A 20994-nucleotide genomic window follows, 5' to 3' on the forward strand; every position below is an offset into this window, starting at 1 on the left:
CTCTCTTCTCTATTACCCCTCTTCATTCTAGCCACATTGGACAAGCAATTCTGCGTAATGGTTAAGGGCTGCACTTACACTGTTTAAAGCACCGACGTTAAATCCTATCCCTACCGCTTACTAACTGCATTAGCTTAGACATGTTATTAGATCTCTGACTCAGTTTGTCATATGCAAAATGTGGATAATAATGCCTGACCTCATATGGTTGTTATGAGGTTCGACGATTAAGTTAATTATTCTTTTTAATTTTTTAACGTTATTTATTTATTTATTTATTTATTTTTGAGACAGAGACAGAGCATGAACAGGGGAGGGTCAGAGAGAGGGAGACACAGAATCCGAAACAGGCTCCAGACTGAGCTGTCAGCACAGAGCCCGACGTGGGGCTCGAACCCACGCACGCGAAACCATGACCTGAGCCAAAGTCAGACGCTCAACCGACTGAGCCACCCAGGCGCCCCCAGAAAAGGCAGTTTTATCCTCGATATTGCTTTGAAATTCATTTGTTCATTTTTCTGTTAAAATTAGTATTTTTCTCTCTTCGAGTCTTCAATGGATGGCAGGCTTGTTTCTGCCACTGAGCTCTCCGCCTTTTCAAGGTTGCTCTCAACCTTCCACCCTCAAATCTAAAGACTTCTTCTCTGTCCCTATTTTCCTCCATTGCATCTTTAAACGCTGTGGAACAATCTATCTTGGCACACTCTGTCATGATTCAGATTTATCTTTATAAAATTTACAATATTTCCTCTGCTTAATTGTTTTCTTCCCCTTTACCAAATTAGCCTGCATCAAACACCAAAGAAACACGCCTGAAAAGCACAACGAAGCCTAATGATAACCCTAGAATCCTAAAGAGTTATCAATGAACACGTACACATAAAGACTACGGAGACTCCTTTGCATCACATTATACTTCTTTAGAAGGGAGGGTCTAAGTATCCGGTAAAAGATCAGAGAAGGGGATCTCAATGCCAGGGATCAGGCTTCATCTACTTTTTGTGCTACTTGGGCCCCAAACTTGTACACTTCACAGATCCACAAACAAGTCCTAGTTAATTGGGCCTACCCTTCTTAAAAGGAAATTTTGTAGCCATGGTTTTTTATAATGTTTATTTTTGGGACACAGTGCAAGCGTGGGAAGGGCAGAGACAGAGAGGGACAGAGGATCTGAGGCAGGCTCTGCGCCGACAGCAGTGAGCCAGATATGGGGCTTGAAGTCACGAACCATGAGATCATGACCTGAGCCGAGATCAAACGCTCCAATGAGCCACCCAGGCACCCCTCACAACCATGTTTTAGTACTGGAGCATGATCTTGGGGATCCCACCACTCCCGACCCACCCTAATTGCCACATTCAAGTATCTGTTCTCTCCTCTTCCAGAAAGGTGCTCTGATAAATAAGCTTTTCTCGGTTTCATTATATTCCCAGTGACGCTTAGCGTCCCATTTTTATTGATACCTAAGGAGGTACCTGCCTGATCTGCCCCTTCATTGGGCTCAGGCATATTTTTGTCATTTCATAAAATGGCAATCTGCTGGAATATTTTCAACGAGTTCTGTCCTACAACACGATTCTCAGTGGAAGAACAGTAGCCCATGGTATCAGGGTGTCAAATTTATTTAAAGAACCCCATCGTTTTGACACTTCTATTTCCTGTATCTTCATAGTATTCACAAATACACTGTACTACTTATGTATCTCTGCCTATAAATCTTTACATTTACAATGTGCTCTTTCCTTCGAAGGAATTCTTAGAAGGAAACTTGATGGTTCACATAATATGCATATTTCAAGGCATCTCATACATACTTCCCTCCAAATAGATCGTGTCAATTTGTGTATTGTGCAGATATAAACAATAAAACCAGGAGAATATTTGATGAAAGAGTGTTCCTGGGGGGTCCCTGGGGGGCTCAGTCTGTTGAGCATTGGCTTCAGCCCAGGTCACGATCTCACAGTTTGTGAGTTTGAGCCCCACGTCTGGATCTCTGCTGTCAGCACAGAGCCCGCTTCAGATTCTCTTCCCTGCGCCCCCCCCTCCCCGTCCCTTCCCTGCTCACTCTCTCAGGTAGATAGATACATAGATAATTAATTAATAAATTAATTAAAGTATTCCTGAGAAATAGAACCTGACACCACAAGGCAAGCACATGTTGGGTGTATATGAGGAATGGAAAGGTGGGCAGTGGGGTTTGAAGTGAGTGAGTGCCAGGGAAGTGGTAGGAAATGAAGTCCCAAAGGGAGCAGGGCCAGATGGTGGGGTGGCCTTGAAGGACAACTTGGGAACTTTGCCTTCGACTCTGAATAAGATGCAGTGCCAATGGAATGTTTTGAGCAGAAAATACACATGGCATGACATGTTTTAGCAGATTACTCAGGCAGCTGTGTTGAGAAGTGACAATGGTAATAGCAGAGAAAAGACAGGAGACGGCAGTGACTTAGAACAGAGTGCTGGCAGGAGTAAGAGACCTCACGCTTGAAATATATTTTGAGGGTAAAACTGACATGAGTTGTTAATTGACTGAATATGTGGTGCTAAAGACAAGAGTCAGGGGGCGCCTGGGTGGAAGAAAGACAAAAGAGTCAGGGGGTGTCTGGGTGGCTCAGTCAGTGAAGCATCTGACTCTTGGGTTTCTGCTCAGGTCACGATCTCCCATTTTGGGATTTCGAGCCCCACATCAGGCGCTGCGCTGACAGCGTGGAGCCTGCTTGGGATTCTCTCTCTTTCCCTCTCTCTCTGCCCCTCCTCCACTTGCTCTGTCTCTCTCAAAATGAATAAACTTAAAAACCAAGAAAAAGAAAAAAATGACAAGAGTCAGGAAGAACTAAGCATCCTTGTGTGATCAGCTGAAATAAAGGAGTTGTCATTGAACGAGATTAGGAAAACTGGAGGCGGAAGTTTTTTGAGATGGAAATTGGGACCAGCTCAAGTCCCAGTCAGAAGGGCCCAGAAAATACCACACCTGGATGGGCTAAGAGCTGCATCAACAAGCTAATTAACTATGTTAAAAGGGGTGGAATGCAGAATCCTCTGTTTTATTTTCCCAATATATCAGCCACATTATCCCTTGTGTATTTACTTGCCATCTGCATGCTATCTTAACTGGAATGGTACCAAAAGTGTAACTTCAGGAAAATCATTTCACCCGAAACTCCCCTGCCATGTCCATGTCCATGAAGACATTATTTAATTGCAAGGATTCAATGAAATGATGGATGAAAGGGGACTAGCACGATATGTGGCATGCAGTTCAATTTCAAAGAATGCTGCTTCCTTTAGACCCCCGCCAAATCATAAATCCCTTGAGAATAGAAACTTGGCCTCCACGGCCCTAACAGCACACTGTATGTTACCTTATATATAGTAGATGAATAGTATTTACTTCTTTAAATAGATTAAGTACTTAAGAAGCACTGTTTTTAATTTTTTTTAATCTTTTATTTATTTTTGAGAGAGAGAGAGAGAGAGAGAGAGAGAGAGAGAGAGACAGAGCACGAGCAGGGGAGGGGCAGAGGGAGAGGGAGACACAGAATTCAAAGCAGGCTCCAGGCTCTGAGCTGTCCGCACAGAGCCCGACGCGGGGTTCGAACTCACGAACTGTGAGATCACCACCTGAGCCAAAGTCAGATGCCTAACCAACAGAGCCCCCCGGGTGTTCCAATAAGCACTTGTTTTTAACGGCCATCACTGGTATTCCCGAATCATATGTATGTCAGGTAAGCTCAGTTACATATATAATTCTTTGTACTTAACATTGATATCATTTCTCTGTAGCCAAGAGGTAATTTTTGGTAAAGTCTATTTTGCTGACAACTGCTTTCCTGGTCTCTAATTTTTATTTTGAACTTCCAGTATAATGCTTTGGCATATATCATATTCTTTTAAGTTTTTTTTTTAATGTTTTATTTATTCTTGAGAGAGAGAGACAGAGAGACAGAGAGAGACAGAGCATGAGCAGGTGAGAAGCAGAGAGAGGGAGACACAGAATGGGAAGCAGGCTCCAGGCTCTGAGCTGTCGGCACAGAGCCCGACGCGGGGCTCGAACTCACGAACTGTGAGATCATGACCTGAGCCAAAGTCGGATGCTTAACCGACTGAGCCACCCACGTGCCCCCGGCATGTATCGAATTTCTCTACCGCAGCCAAGGGACTCGCTGCCCTCTCTTCACCAGGCCCAGGAAGAATGAATTCAAGTTTGTTTGTCCCGGGAAGGAGGGAACAGGGGACAGCTGTGTCTGGGAAGGCTGCGCTGTCCTCGGAGCGGCCATCACATGGGGGGCGCAGGGCCTCGAGCCGCTACCTGTGAGGCTAGTGGCCTCCCCTGTCCGTTCTGTCTCTGAGGGCCGGCCGCTGGGACTGCCCTGCGATATTCGGCTGTGACACACCGACCTGGGGGTTCCGGGAGGGCTGGACCACAGGAAGTCCCCTCCTCTGTCACCCACGGAGGAGAAGCAGCTCGGGGTTCTTCATGAACTCTCCAAATCTCTCCAGATAATTGCCTGCCTCTTACTTTACATTGCCTGGGAGAGTCAGAAGAAATGGATTTTCTTCAGATTGGATGCACTCCAGATAAGAAGGTTCGTGTTCTTCACATGGTGAGTCTAAGTCGCCGGGGTACACAGCCTTCAGCCCACGGCGCCACAGGGAAACGTGGTCCGCACACAGCTCAGGTTAGGCTCGCTGATTAAGGTCGAAACACCCCCCCCCCACCCCCCGGCGGTGGCACTTTTCTCTTGTTTACCATTTCAGCAACTGCGCCCCATCACAAGGAGACTAATTGACCAAATTCAGACAGGATGTCATGGAAATATTTCCACACAAATTAGTATTTATCTTCTCTTTCAAGGTCCGCAGGGCAGGAAATTCCCAAACCTTTAGCAATTTCTGCCAGAATTAAGTGAACTTCACTATCGAGAAATGCTTCTTTATTTCCAACCTCACTCCCTCAGTCTGGGGCTTGTTCTTTTTTGTTCTCTTCTCTTTTGACTGCATAAATCTCTATTCTGCAAAGGCTTTTAAAAACTCCACGCTAAATTAATTCCACTGGCAACTTAGGTGGACAACTGTGCTAAAAAAAGAAAAAAGATGCTTAGTGCTTTCTCTAAGCAAATCATCTCCATTTTGGGGTTTTTTTTTTTTAACGTTCATTAAATACGTCAAGTAAAAATCTGGAAAAAAAATGACTTTTGTGCATTCTTCAGCCAGTTACAAATCTCAATTTAAATTGCAACTGCTTCTATGCTATTGGAAGTAGCGAAGTGAACGTTAAATCTATTTAGATATTTATTTAGATCTTCCCTCCTTCTAGAAAGGCTGTGAGGTGGCTAGAAATTTAGGCTGTTACTACTCAGTGCTCAATCCAGACAAAGTCGGCGTGTCGTGTAATCGCATGTGGATTAAATGACGCAAACTGAATATAAACATCACGTAATTTAGCGTAACCCGAAAAAATTAAAATGAAACATACAGAAAATAAACAATGAGAAAAGCGAAAGAATACACATGGCGCCAGTCATTAGACCTGATAAAACCTCCAAGCGGAAGAACTGAAGTGCAGTAGGTCACAATTAAATTAGATAATAAAGCAGATACCAAGATGCTCATGGCTTGTCCCGGTTTTGTGCACACTTATAAAATTATAAGTGACTACAGTTTAAGGCATTTGCAATTTAGTGTTAAGTGTGTGTGTTTTTTTATATATATATACATAATTTTGGTCAACCTTTAAGTCAGTCTGTGTGGCCTTGTAATGATACAAATCTAAATTGCCTGGTTTAAATGATCACCTAGGGAATGTGAAGTTCATGGAAATGAGCAGGGTGCCATTCATTAGCATGTCAACGATGCTTCTTCAACAGGATGCCATTAAATTATTGTGGTGATAATTGAGACACTAAAAAGAGACAGATGCTGGGCCTGTAGTTCCTAAGATCTTATAACCCATTAGCAATTAAATTTCAATGAGCTAACATAACTTCACTCTCACTAAATTAACAACTGGGAATATTCTTTCTGAAGCTTTTTCCAGGCGGGTTTTTGCCAGATTTGAAAAAGCAAAATGGAGGGACGCCTGGGTGGCTCAAGTCAGCTGAGCGTCTGACTTTCGCTCAGGTCATGATCTTGAGGATCAGGAGTTCAAGTCCTGCATTCCTGCATCGGGATTTGCGCTGACGGAGCGGATCCTGCTTGGGATTCTAGGTGTCCCTCGCTCTCTGCCCCGCCCCCCCCCCTCGCACTCTGTCAAAAATAAACAAACATTAAAAACATTTTAAAAGCAAAATGGAACTGCATTAAGGTGTAGGAGACAGAGCGTCCAGGTATCGGACACCAGAGTGTCTGGCTGTCGGAACCGGAACTTGGGTGGCAGCCCAATTACATCAGAGCGATCGGATGGATCCTGAGGTCGCGAAGAAGAATGTACGCTCACAAGGTCAGTTCCTTCAGGGAAGGCATGTTAAGTGCCCGACGTGCAACAGAGGAAGATCATTACCAATAGAGCAAAGGGGGGCATCATTTAAGCTTGTAAGCGGATGGGCAAAGTCAGATTCTGATGGGTTCAGAAAATCAAGCCCTAGAAAACACCAGAACGAAAAGCACCCTGTCAAAAAGAAAGTGACAGTGTATAAGGAGCAAGATCCAATTTCAGCAGTTTTGGTACAGGAACTTGGAAAAGGCAGCACAGTGGTGTGGGAAGAATCTGAATTCTAGAACCATATATACATTAGATTATATCCTACTTCTATCCCTTACTTACAGGATACCTTGGCGGGTTATGTAATTTATCAGGTGCCACATTTTCTGCGTGCCGTTATGGGCTCAACTGTGTCTTCCCAAACTTCGTATGTTCAAATCCTAACTTCCAGGATCTCAGAATGTGACTATTTGGAGATAGGGCCTCTAAGGAGATAATTCATGAAAATGAGGTCACTAGAGGGGCATTTGCCCAATATGACTGGTTTCTTTATACAAAAAAAAAAAAAACAGATTAGGACACAGAAAGACACGAGAAGAACATCCGAAGATAGTTGGAAGAAGAAAGCAATTTACAGGCCAAGGAGGGAGGCCTTGGAAGAAACCCACCCTGCCAGCACCCTGATCTTGGACTTTTAGCCTCCTGAATGGTGAGGCAATGCATTTGTCTTGTCTAAAGCACCCGGGCTGTGCTACTTTGTTACGGCAGCCTTGGAAAACTCATACTGACACACGTGCCCAAGTCTAATAACACCAATGCTTGCCCAACATGTTCACCTTCCTGGGAAAGCACTTCGGCAAGTAGCAAAATATTACACTGCAGTTACTTATTATTACCTTTTTTTCTTTTAGACTGGTTGCTCCTGCAAAAGGTCAAGTCTGTTATGTGTCCTGAACCCCCAGTGTTTCACACAAGTCCTGGACACAGACAGTAGTGTTCCAAATAGTCTGTGCAAGGAAGGTTGGGAGAAAGGGAGAAAGGGAGAAAGGGAGAAAGAGAGAAAGGGAGGGGGACCCATGCCAGAGGAACTCAGAGAACAACTAATTAAAAGTCTAACCCAGATAGAGTCTGAGCGGAAAGCTGAAGGCATTAACAAGAATGACCATGACGAATATACTGAGGCAACCTTTCCCAAAGTAGATGTTCTAATATGCTTCATGTTCAGGGCCAGAATCAGGTAAGGAGACAGCTCATCTGCCTGTAATAGTGGTGTACAGATGTGAGGATCCAGGCAAGTCCTAAACACCTCCAACAGTATATACTTTACCATCTAATAACATTGTGAAATACTCAAGAGCCTCAACATGAAGTTTCACTGTGTTTCAAGTGATGACAGTGCATTGAGGACATTAGATGATGGGTTTCGATGTAAAGAGAGCATCTTGTCGGGGCGCCTGGGTGGCTCAGTCAGATAAGCGTTGACTCGATCTCAGCTCAGGTCATGAGCTCACAGTTCAGGAGTTCAAGCCCCACGTCAGGGTCTGCACTAAGAAGGCAGAACCTGCTTGGGATTCTCTGTCCCTCTCTCTCTCTCTCTCTCTCTCTGCCCCTCTCCTGCTTGTGCTCTCTCTCTCTCTCTCTGTCAAAATAAATATATAAACACTTAAGAAAGGAGAAAGGATCTTCACTGAGGACACCAGGTACAGAGACTGATTCAATGCAACAGACATTTACTGAGCACCTTGTACGAGGCCCTCTGCTCAGTTATGAGGAAATAGAAAGGTGACTAAGACCCAGTTCCTGGTCCCAAGAGCTTGTAACACTGCTATTTTGGAAATGATTCCTATTTTCTCATCCAAATAAGCAAAATATCAGCAAATACACACCTGTGTTTATATAGTTATGTAAAAATAAATAGCAGCACAGCTAGGCTGGAAAATAACAATTACATCTCAAATAATCCCCCTGAAGCCTAAAATAATTTATTTGCATTTTCCAAAAAGGAAATTGGAAGTTAAAAATGCACACAGGCGCTTAGCAAATGCCTATTGAATGGAACAGAATTAATTCTTGTTCCAGTCAACAGCAAATACCTGTGGGTCAGCCAGTGGAGGTGGGTCAAGGATACAGCTTGTGGTTAAAAAGAGACAAAAAACAACAAGAACAATTGAAAATTCTGCCGTGGGTTGTCAAGGTGTCCAAGGTCAGCTCATGACCGGAGGATCTGTAAATATGTAATGTGAAACCTTCCCAAGAGAGCCGAGATGTTTGAAAATATGCCTCTTCAGCATATTTCAAGTGCTTTGTCTGTTTCTGTTCTCCCATGTACATTTCTACCATGAGAACTTGCGTGTGGCAGGAGCAGGTTAGCATTCTGAAGGAGTAGCCAAGCCAGTGGAGCTTATCGCCCTGAAATGACTTTTATTCCTACTTTCACTCCTCATTCTAGACCCCACGGGAGCAAGCGGATGATCTGAGAATATGCGGGCACGGCACTTCGAGTCAGCGGCTCGGACTACGTGGACAGATGCAGGACAGCGAGGGGAGCGCTGAGGACCTTTCAGCAGAGACCTAGACACCAAAGCCCAGCTTAGGCTTGAACTGACATTATTACTCCTTTGGTAGAGAGAAAAATAACAATAGCCACTGTGCATTTAAGTGCTCACCATGTGTCGCAAACTGTGTAATGTAATTGGGGTAAGTTATCCACAGTACCCACAGAGGCATCGCAAGGATTCATGTTATTGTGCACATTTTATATGGTCAATGTGAATAAATTCCAATGCATCACAAAGCTCAGGCAAACAGCAGAATGTGTACCAAGGTCGGTGTGATTGTTCATCTGCCACAGTACCGCAAAAACAAAACCGAAACAGGGGCGCCCGGGTGGCAGTCGGTAAGCATCTGACTCTTGATCTCGGCTCAGGCTGTGATCTCCCGGTTTGTGAGTTCAAGGCCCGCAACCCCTCAAGCCCTGCATCAGGCTCTGTGCTGAGGGCGCAGAGCCTGCTTGGGATTGTGTCTCTCCTTCTCTGTCTCCCGTCCCCCGCTTGTGCTCACGCGCGATCTCTCAAAATAAACAAACTTAAGAACACAAAATACAAACAACAACAACAAAACAAAAGCGAAACAGAACAAAGCATGCCTTCTCGGCCTCCGTGTCCTAACATACCCCTGTGTCACCACACAAGAATCTTGACAGGATTCTCAGTGGTGTGCTGACAGGTGTTTTTAAATTTCCTCCCAGGTAGAATTTGTTTACTTCTGTGGGACGGATCCCCCCTCCCGTGGTCAAGTCACTGAATATGCCAATGGGAAGGGATGTTCAGGTGCGGCTTTCCCCCAATTCCTGAATGCTACCAAAGCACCACAGCATTCAAGTTTGGAGAACGGTTTCCATTTTTCTACGAATTAGAGTAGATTCATGTTATCCCTACAATATCAGCACGCTTATGCACTTGCAATCCAGTAAACTTCCTTTATTAGGAGAATGGGTCGTGCACGTAAATGGCACTATTATGTGTATTACAACTGAAAAAAGCCAAACACTGAACTGAATGCTGTAAATCCGCAGAAACTGGAGTTGTTAATGAAGACGTCTGTTGAAAACCATGTGTTGTCACATGCTGGTCAGGAATCTAACTACATCTGAATCAGCTGAGATGTTATTAAGCTATAGATCCCCGTCCCATTCACAAGAAAAGGAAAATGGCCTGAAAATGGGAATGTGAGCTTGCAACAAAGCAGCGGTTTTCAAATGTCCAGGAGGACAAGGTGAGTGAGAGGTTTGATCAACCTACTATCCCACTTTTAAGAGATATGCCAGTCAACTCTCCGTTAGTTACACGAATGGGAACTTGACTCACTAAGGACTTAGTGTCCCCAACAGCACCATCTCCTATGGACAGGGCGGACAGGGAGTCTGAGGCTGTCCCAGGAGTCCTGGCTCAGCCCACATAGCCAGCTTCCCTGTGAAGCCATCTCAAGACAATGCCTCTGGGATCCTTGCAAGCCCAAAGGAGACTTCTGGACATTTGGAACGATGATGGCAAGGGGCTCCCACACGTACACTAGCAAGAACAATGTTTGAACTAAGCCTCTTAAGAGTACCCTGAATCGGGGCAGCAGGGAAGGTATTCACCAGTTACACGCATGGTGTCAGTAGATGTTAATGTGTAAATAAAAGTGGCCCATGGAAACCTGGATGTGCAGATGTTGGGTTAAGTAGTCATATATGAATTACTGAAGGAAATCTCAGAGCATTCCTCAAGCAAGTTCTGAACCACCAAAAACAGGATACGATGACACACAGTGCTTCTAAAACATATTTCACCATGGAATCTTTTTCTTTTTCTTCTGTACATCTGAGACTGATGTTTGGCGATCTGAGATATATGCTGGAATACGGAGATCAAAATACTTAATTTTAGTTATAATTACTTTAAGTGGAAAAATGAAGGGCCTAGGATCCCATGGTGATCTAACCTTCTAGCTGGGGAGAAAGACCCTTCTTGGACCATGTACATATCTCCTACCAGACAATGTAGCAAAGTTTAAATTTCTATTTGTTTATTTTTGAGAGAGAGCACGCAGGCAAGAGAGAGAGCGAGAGAGCAAGCGGGGGAAGGCGAGAGAGAGAAACAGAAACACAGAATCCCCAGCAGGCTCCATGCTGTCAGCCCAGAGCCCTGAGCGGGATTCAGTCTCACAAACCATGAGACCATGACCTGAGCCAAAATCAAGTCAGATGCTCAACTGAGCCACCCAGGTGCCCCAAATGTCTACTTTCCATTGGATGTTTTAATATACATTTTGACGATCTGTGACAGAAATGGCCATTTTGAAGGGCCACTTAGCAAATATTTTAAATTTTGCAGGCTACATATGGTCTCTGCCATATGCATCAACGTACACACTTATTTTCTAGCCTTTTCCAACCGTTAAAAAAAAAAAAAAAAAACCACTTTTAGCTAACGGACCACATGAAAACCAGCTGCAGAGCAAATCTGACCCACAGACTGTAGTTTGCTGATCCCTGATCTGTGGTAACAGTTTCAAAGTTCATTGAAGGATTCAGCATCAAACTGAAGGACAAGGTTTAGATGTTCTCAAAAAGGCTTCCTACTCCCCCTCACCCAAACTTTTGCGGTATCAGAGTGTTAGGGTCTCTAAGGTCAGGCCTATTGTTCCATGCTTTTGAGAGCACATGGTCCCTGGTGATAGCCAGCTTCAAAGATACCCCAGTGATCCTCCCCCTTCGATACTCACAACGTGGCCTTATGCCCTCCCATACCGTCCAGCATGGCTGTGAGTGATCAGCCCCTCCCATATTACCCAGCACTGTTGTGAGTGGTCAGTAGAACGCGATACAAGTATGTGCTATCTGCCTGCCTTGCTTTCACTCTCCTTCTTACGATCACTTGCTCTGGGGAAGGCCAATGTCATATTGTGAAGGCATTCGAGTGGTGCGGGTTGTAAGGAACTGAGGCCTCCTGCCAACAGCCATGTGACTGAGCCACTTGGGAAGTGAATCTACCAGCTTCAGTCAAGCCCGGAAATACCCGCATCCCAGAAGAGAGCTTAAGTGCAACCTCATGAGATCCCCTGTGCCAGAAGCACTCAGCTAAGCGATGCCCAGATTCCTCACTGACAGAAACTGTGGGCTAATAAGTATCTGTGTGTTTAAGTTGCTAAGTTTGGGGATCACTTGTTTACAGAGCAATTACAAGTATACGGCTGCTTACCATTTGGACACAGCCAACTTCATGTGATGAATTAATTTTACTTACTTATTTATTTATTTATTTATTGAGAGACAGAGAGAGAGAGAGAGAGAGTGTGTGTGTGTGAGTGGGGCAGGGGCAGAGAGAGAGAGGGAGAGAGAGTATCCCAAGCAGGCTCCACAGTGTCAGCGAGGAGCCTGATGCAGGGCTCGAACCCATGAACCGTGAAGTCATGACCTGAGCCGAGGTCAAGAATCAGACACTTGACTGACCGACTGAGCCACTCAGGCACCCCTTGATGACACAAGTATTTTTTTTCAATCCCTTTGCCACAGGTATTTTTTTTTTATTTTTTTTTAACATTTACTTATTTTTGAGAGACAGAACATGAGCGATGGAGGCACAGAGAGAGAGAGAGAGAGGGAGACAGAATCCGAAGCAGGCTCCAGGCTCCGAGCTGTCAGCACAGAGCCCAACACGGGGCTCAAATTCACAAACCGTAGGATCGTGACCTGAGCCAAAGTCGGACGCTTAACCGACTGAGCCACCCAGGTGCTCCTGCCACAGGCATTTTTAAGTTGGTTCTGGCAAATCTGTTTTAACTTTATAAAAAATAAGCAAATACATGGATTACACAAATGCAAACTCTTCTATTGCCGGCTCCAATGTTCACACATAGTGAGACACGGATGAGTTAAGAGATGGGCCGGTGCCTGGAGCTGAAGGTGGCAGGAGTGGGGCTTCGGTATGGAGCACGAATGGGATGCAGATCAGAAATGGTCAGAATTAGGTTAGGGTACGCCTACTTACGTCCTTTAATAACTTCTAAAAGACCCTTATTCTTAGCCTGGCCCATGTGCATTTGTCCTGCTTTATTTTTTGAATAACCAAATGATTATCCAGTTTAAGACAAGATTTAAGAAGATTTAAGACAAGCCAATGAAAAGTAGCTAGGTAATTACCCCATATCCGTACCAACCCACTCGTTTCTACCCACAGTTACTCATTTGTACATTCCCAAATACCAATCAATTGAATATATTTTATCAAGTGAAACAAATACAAGCTACTGGAAGGCAAGTGTCCTTTGTGCTCCACCTTTGTCCTAGTGCTCAGTGCCTAACACAGAACCAGAAACCTCGTATGAAGCTAAGCAGAGCAGATGGAACCACAAATAACATAGGACTATCAGTTACAATATATCACTTCCATTCCCATTTAATAGCTTAGAAGAATCATTTTGATTCTTTCATCTTCAATGAGCTCACTGGAAAACAGGGATAATAATACTTTCTCACAGGGCTATTTTGAGGCTCAAATGGAATGATAAATGCAAAAGAGGTCTGGCAACTGGCAATCTATGGAAATGTTAGGTGTTGTTAAAACAAAGCTCCATAAATATGCACTGAGTTAATCTATTCAAATGCTTTAGAGACTCCGATATTTTTTTTTTTCTAAAAATATGAGTCAAGTTTCTTTAAATGTATCCGTTAACAACTGTGTTTCTCTATTAAAGGCAAAAGGCAGGTCTGCATTTTAAAGAACTAAAACATGGCAATTCTGATATGATCCATTTATATCAGCATAAATACATAAGGAGGAAACTAACACTTTATGTATGCTGTGGGTTTGGTTTGATTTTGCTCTATTGGAATTAGTACACATCCCCACCTGTGGTTAAAATTGCATGACTTAAATTTGAAAATCTATTTCTGTGACTTCAGGAATGTGATGTTAAATGCATTCTCTCTCTCTCAATCATATGGTGAGATGCCTGAGATGTTGCATTTTCTTTCATTACGATTCAGTTCTCTGGCTCCAAATTCCTCTTTGTTTCAATTTCTTAAACTTCTGAAATCAGGGCATGCTGCTTGGTAATGGATTTGCTATTCGTTATTTTCTGGCACAGGAGTAGCTTAACTGAATCGTTCACAGTCCATCAGTCTAAAAGAGATCCTACTCCAGCACTGCCATCGGGTGTCAGGATATTATTAATGTTGAAAATATACAGATCCTTATAGATGACCCCAAGTGCTTCGAAACCAATGAGAGCAAGAGAGAGCTTTTTGATTCGGAGAAGGAAATTTGATCCTGCAGAAAAATCTTGCCAGAAGCTCTATTCTCAGACTAGACACACTAGCAATTCACACAATTGAACACATTTTGGCACCGATTCAGGTAAAAAAAAAAAAAAAAAAAGAACCCTTTACATTTTCAAATCGAGTAGAAAATGTTACATGTTATCTGATTAAACGTAATAAACATTTCTTGGGCGTATTTAACGTACCAGTCATTGTTCTGTGCACTTTCGGGGGTACAGAGATGACCTCTGCCCTCTAGGGGCTTATGTGTCTAGAAGACATGTGGATTAAGGAGACATAATGAAATAAATATTCTATGAGACATAATGAAGTAAATGTTAAATCTAGGTAGAAGGATTGCACTCTGAATACAGAAAGGGAAATGATTAATTCTGAATCAAGAGGCCCTAGCCCTGAATGTCAGCCTGCAAGAAACCAAATGGGGCACGTGGCCATCGAGGCAGAGGGAACGGTCTAAACTGAAATGCTGAGGCAGAAAAGTGTTTAAGGTCCACAGAGGGTAAATATTTTGTAAGGCTCGAATTTAACAGTCAAAGGGTAAATTTGGATTTGAAACTGAAAAGGGGGTCTGGGATCCAGATGGAAGGAAATTGGAAGGAAGGAAATTGGGGTTCGTTAACAAATTTTGAGAAACACAATTCGAGGTCTGCTTTATAAACCTTTGCTTTATAGACAATTCTACAAACAGCGTGACGATTTGTCTAAGGAGATAAGAGACTAAAGACAGGGACAGCGGTTAGTCTGGACGGAGATGTGTCTGAAGGAAGGCAGCGGCAATCTGAATAGAAAAGAAGGGGACAAGTGGCACTGTCACGGACACTGACTGGACGGGTTGGGGAGTAGGGATATGAAATTACCTAGAATGAATCTGACGTTTCTGCACAGGTAACTAGAGGCTGTGACGTGCCAGTTGGTGATCAGGACACTGAACCATCAAGTTGCAGCAACGATGTCGTCAGACATACATACCCAAGAATCTACTTACGGATGCAAAGAAAGAAGGCTAGAAGCGATGACTCTTCCTTCCGCAGAGAAAAGGAACTGAGAAAAATACATCGGAAAATAACGTGTAAGTACAAGACGGTGACTCCCATCGAAAGGGTGTGAGTCCGGGCGGAGAAATAAAGAAGTGGTCAGTCTCCAGCTTAGGAGTCTTGGCTTCCGCCCCGGGAAGCCAGAGTCCCAGCTGGGACGGTGGCAGGTTTCGGTGTGGCCTCTGAGACCCAGCTGGGTGGAATGAAGAACCACCAGAGAGGAACGGCAGGCCTAACGTCAGGAGAGCGTATTGAGACATGGAGGCAGCCCAAACGGAATGACTTTGCAGGTATTCAGCCGGGCGGAATCAGGTCCAATGCTCGTAAGAGGTCAACAGTGACAGCGGCGTGGCAAGGTTGCTGTTGGCAGCTTTACATATCAATCGCTGAGCTAAGACCGTTTTATCTTTTTTGTAAGCTCGTCTTATCTTAATTAAATATATTCATATCCCTCTACAGGCAAGAAAGAGGAAGTCTCTGATATTTCAGATGTACCCAAGAGTACGGGGAGCCGGCAATGGGGAAATTTTCCAGTAAGGCGACAATCTATGAAGCTGGTTAAGAAAACTGGACAGACAGACAAGACGGTGCCACCGGTGCAGCTGTCTCCACTCATCAAGCCCGGCTGCTCCTCAGAGTAACAGAGACCGTTACTTTGAAAGTTTCGATAAGAGGAGAGAACGTGAGGGGTGCCTGCCCGGCTCAGTCAGTTAAACGTCCGTCTTCAACTCAGATCATGATCTCACGGTTTGTGAGTCTGAGCTCCACAGCGGGCTCTGTGCTGTCAGCTCGGAGCCTGGAGCCTGCTTTGGATGCTGTGTCTCCCTCACTCTCTCCCCTTCCCCTGCTTGCACTCTATCTCTCTCTCTCTCTCTCAAAAATAAATTTAAAAAAACATTTAAAAAATAAACAAAAACGATGGGAATGCAAGCTGGTGCAGCCACTCTGGAAAACAGGATGGAGGTTCCTCAAAAAACTAAAAATAGAACTACCCTACAACCCAGCAATTGCACTACTAGGCATTTATCCAAGGGATACAGGTGTGCTGTTTCGAAGGGACACATGCACCCCCATGTTTACAGCAGCACTATCAACAATAGCCAAAGCGTGGAAAGAGCCCAAATGTCCATCGATGGATGAATGGATAAAGAAGATGTGGTATATATATATATATACATACATACAATGGAGTATTAGTCACCAATCAAAAAGAATGAAATCTTGCCATTTGCAACTACGTGGATGGAACTGGAGGGTATTATGCTAAGTGAAATTAGTCAGAGAAAGACAAACATCATATGACTTCACTCGTATGAGGACTTTAAGAGACAAAACAGATGAACATAAGGGAAGGGAAACAAAAGTAATATACAAACAGGGAGGGGGACAAAACAGAAGAGACTCATCAATATGGAGAACAAACTGAGGGTTATGGGAGGGGTTGTGGGAGGGGGGGATGGGCTAAATGGGGAAGGGGCACGAAGGAATCTACTCCTGAAATCATTGTTGCATACATGCTAACTAATTTGGATGTAAATTTTAAATAAATAAATAAATAAATAAACAAATCTAAGAAAAACTAAATAAAAAAGAATGTGAATTTAAGATGTTTTCTCCGTGTCACAAAATGTAATTATTGCAGCTAGAAATTGAACACGTATCTCTTTCATTCCAAAGCCTATTTTCTGCTCTGATTCCAGGTTGCCATTCAGGAAACTTCCACGTAAAACTGAGGAAGAAAAGTTAGGGAGTCAAAGACAATTAGTCTGAGGGGCACCTGGCTGGCTTAGTCGGTAGAAGATCAAGATGCGACTCTTGATCTTGGGGTTGTAAGTTTGAGCCCCACGTTGGGTGTAGAAATTACTTTAAAAAAAAAAGATAATTAATCTGAGAAAAATCTCTGTGAAGAGATGAGTGTGAAAGAAAGCAAGAAACCTGAAATGGCAGACGCCTTACCAGGTGGACATATATGAAGCCAGGGCAGGGGGTAAAATGGGAAAAGGGGGCACTGAGCACACAGGAAAGCAGGCCACAGAGAGCTGGCCATTTGGAACCCATTTGCATATTGAAAGACACATAGGGCTTCTAATTTCCAGAATGGGGATCCCACTTCGGTGAACCTCCGGGAACCTTAGCAAGGATGCATCATCATGTGGGTGATTTGTTTCTTCTACCTCCACCTCTGCTCCATTTTTTTTTTAAATGTTCATCTAGTTTTGAAACAGAGTAGGGGAAGGGCAGAGAGGGAAAGAGGTAGAGAATCCCAAGCAGGCTGCGTACCACTGGCACAGAGCCTGACGTGGGGCTCGAACCCCAAACGGTGGGATCGTGACCCAAGCTGAAATCAAGAGACGGAGCTCAACTGACTGAGCCAGCCAGGCGCTTCTGCCGGAGTTTTTAACTAGCTAGATGCTCCTAGTAATCTGTGGAAGCACAAACAGGCTGCAGTGTAATATATGTGAAAGCAACTTCCAGCTGGGAAAAGCTTACCCGGTGGGCAACTAGCTTTCAGGTTGTTGCTAAGAAGAGTACAGTTCCAGGTTCTGAAGCCGCAGACGTGTGTGTGTGTGTGTGTGTGTGTGTGAGCAAACATTCCTGCCAGCTCACACCGGGAGGCTCCCCGAATCCCAGTGCCCCTGGGAGCAGCAGCAGCCCGGGACTGAGTTTCATGGGGATCTGACTGTAGTCTACGATTGTCATTTCACATTCCTATTGTCTTCTTATACAACGTGCCTTAATGAGTTGGTTCAGGACCAAAATGATTGGAAAAAATGTTGCTGAAAGCGACCGGTTCCTACCGAGCAGTTTGCTTTTACTCTCTGTGCTTCATACTAGGAAACAGAGAAAAAGACATACATTTATTCAGCCATTCGTGTATCAAAAATTTTAACTATCTCTCCATATGCAAAACTGTGGTGATCACTGAGAGCAGGATGCAAAGATTAGTAAAGGCGCCGCTCATCATAAATTACAGTTTACAAATAAATTACAGTATACTATACAAATATATATATATATATATATATATATATATATATATATATATATGTATATCGATGTAACAGTATAACACCTTCCTTCTCAAACGTATTCTCAGGGCTCAGAGGTTAATCTACCAGATTATGTGCATGCATATATGTGACTCTTCAGAAACTTCAGAGGTAGTACAAGCAAGGGCACCTGGGTGGCTGTCAGTTAGACGTCCGACTTCAGCTCAGGTCATCTCACAGTTCGTGGGATCGAGCCCCATGTCCGGCTCTGTGCTGACAGCTCAGAGCCTGGAGCCTGTTGTGGATTCTGCCTCTCTCTTTCTCAAAAATAAATAAATGACGTTTAAAAAGAAGAAGAAGCAAAACAAGTCTATTTTGGATCATTTGGAGGTCCACCTTATTATGACATTATCTTTCAGGGCCCACATTGGCGTTTTTGTTTTAAGGAGGTCAGTACCAGGTTTGTGTTCGTGTTTTTCAATCAGGTTCACGCCCACGAGTACCCTTTTGTTATCCGGTACAAGTGAAAGGAACGGCTCTATGATATAGATAATGAGTTCTGGCTCTGCAGAGAACAAATCCTAGCATGGTGTGTGGCACAAACAAAAGTGTGAAAGGAGAAAAGTCATGGAGGAACTGAGGCATTACAAAGCTCAGAAAACTTGACAGAGTCCTTTGTATTATCTATATTTTAGCTCTGATACTTTGCTTTCAGTAAAACAACATCATTGGGGTGCCTGGGTGGCTCTGTCAAACATCCGACTTTGGCTCAGGTCGCGATCTCACGGTTCAGGAGTTCGAGCCCCTCATCGGGCTCTGTGCTGACAGCTCAAGCCTGGAGCCTGCTTTGGATTCTGTGTCTCCCTCTCTCTCGGCCCCTCCCCCGCTTGCACTCGGGCTCTGTCTCTCTCTCTCCCTGTCAAAAATAAATAAAAATGAAAACAAAACCAAAAACAAAACTTTAATAAAAAAAAAAACCCATCATTATATTAAATTATTTGAATTGCGTATTTAGGGGTTTAAACAGTATGCTTTGGAAATGGCACATGCATGATTTTAGGTATAGAAATATTTAAGTAACATTAGAATAAAAGTTAAAAATAATTTCATTGACATGATAATTATTCCTTTAAAAACGGTCTACATCATCAACCAAGATTGAGAATCAGCGTTGCATCATAGGACATCATCCATCCTGTCGCCTCCACTCCGACCACTTTGATAGCAATATGTGACGCTGATCTCCTAAAGGGCCCGGTTTTATAGCTTCTTACTAGGCCTCATTTTAAGTGACTCTGCTGAGGTATTTGATACTATTTTTCATCGTCTTCTTTTCGAAGTTCCTTTTTCTTCCAGCTACTGAAAAATCACTCATCTTCTGCTTCCCTGGCCATTCTTTCTTCGTCCTCTTCTGAAAGGCTTACTCCTCCATCAGTCTAAGAGATACTGATGCTTCCGAGAGTTTTTCTCTCATTTTTTATTTTTAGCACGTTTTTGCACTTGACATGGGTAAATTCATCCGCTCCTAATGTTTCAGTTACTAACAATACAGTAATGGCAAACCCTAAATTGTGTATGTAGCCAAAGCTCCACTTGTCTATCTATAGCTGCGTACTGGGAATCTTCACCTGGATGGTTCGTAGCTGCCTTCTCAAACTCAAGATGCGTAAAACTGAATTTATCAGCTAAACACACACACACACACACACACACACACACACACACACTTGCAACCACTCAACTCCACATCTTTTTACTCTAGTGTCCGTCTCGTGAATGGCAGCCATTCCCCAGTCCTTCTCAATTTCTAGCCCGTTTCCAAGTCAGAAGTCTGCAAGGGTTCGAAGGAACTAGCAGTTGTATGGATGCAAGCAGACCTCAGCTTCCATCTTTCTTTCCACTGTCTACTTTAAACTCACTGTGAGAACTCATTTTAACACCTACGGATAAAACAGTGGGGCAGTTCCAACGAGTTGTTTAGCCACTTTCAAATTCTACTGAAGACGGATTCTTTTTTCATTTTATGTGCTCATCGCTATTTCCCACGCGAATTTTCTCTGATCTCTTTGCTGTCTGGTGATCCACTCTTCTGGGATCACCTAGTTCTCCAATAGCCTCTTTAGGCAGAGTCTCTACACAAGAGGACTTAGTCTGTCTCCCTTCCTGTGGGCTCCCCATCCGGCCCACAGAACACAAAACTCCGTCTTTTCCAGTGACAAACTCTGGAAGTACAGGCCATTCGCTGCGCAGCCCCGTGTCCGTCTGGCGCACGAAGGCAGATGAATTTGAGCCATCGCTTTTTCACTTCCAACTTTCCAGATGTGAGTTCGATAACAGTCCCTACAGCCCTCAAAACTCCAGGGAACACATGTCACAGTCCCCAAGCACCCTTCACTTGATGTGACAGAGGTAGAAGCTTGCTCCTCTCCTCACCCAAAGCACACCCACAACTCTCTTCGAATACATGTGAACCCCGGGCTTCTTCAGCCTCACCATGAGTTCTAAATCTTTTCTTAGGACTATGGATGGCGGGCCATTGCGGACAGAATCGGCTTGTGGCCTTCTCTTTGCAAATGCTGCAAAAATGAACTACCATCTACCTTTAAAATGTTTTCATTTTTTCTTCTAAATTTTATTTTAGAGAGAGAGCGTGAGTGGGGGAGAAGGGCAGAGGAGGGGAGGGGAGGGGGAGGGAGGAAGGGAGGGAGGGAGAGGGAGAGGGAGAGG

The 20994-nt window shown here is 43.9% G+C and overlaps 1 non-coding gene across 1 annotated transcript; it reads right to left on the reverse strand.

Annotated features, from left to right (window-relative positions):
• Positions 1–375: 375 nt before the first annotated feature.
• Positions 376–459, reverse strand: TRNAQ-UUG. The gene has a single exon. It is a non-coding gene; the product is annotated as a tRNA-Gln (tRNA).
• Between the last annotated feature and the right edge of the window lie 20535 nt (positions 460–20994).

The sequence above is a fragment of the Leopardus geoffroyi genome, chromosome X (genome assembly GCF_018350155.1).
Source record: "Leopardus geoffroyi isolate Oge1 chromosome X, O.geoffroyi_Oge1_pat1.0, whole genome shotgun sequence".
Taxonomy (NCBI): Eukaryota; Metazoa; Chordata; class Mammalia; order Carnivora; family Felidae; genus Leopardus; species Leopardus geoffroyi.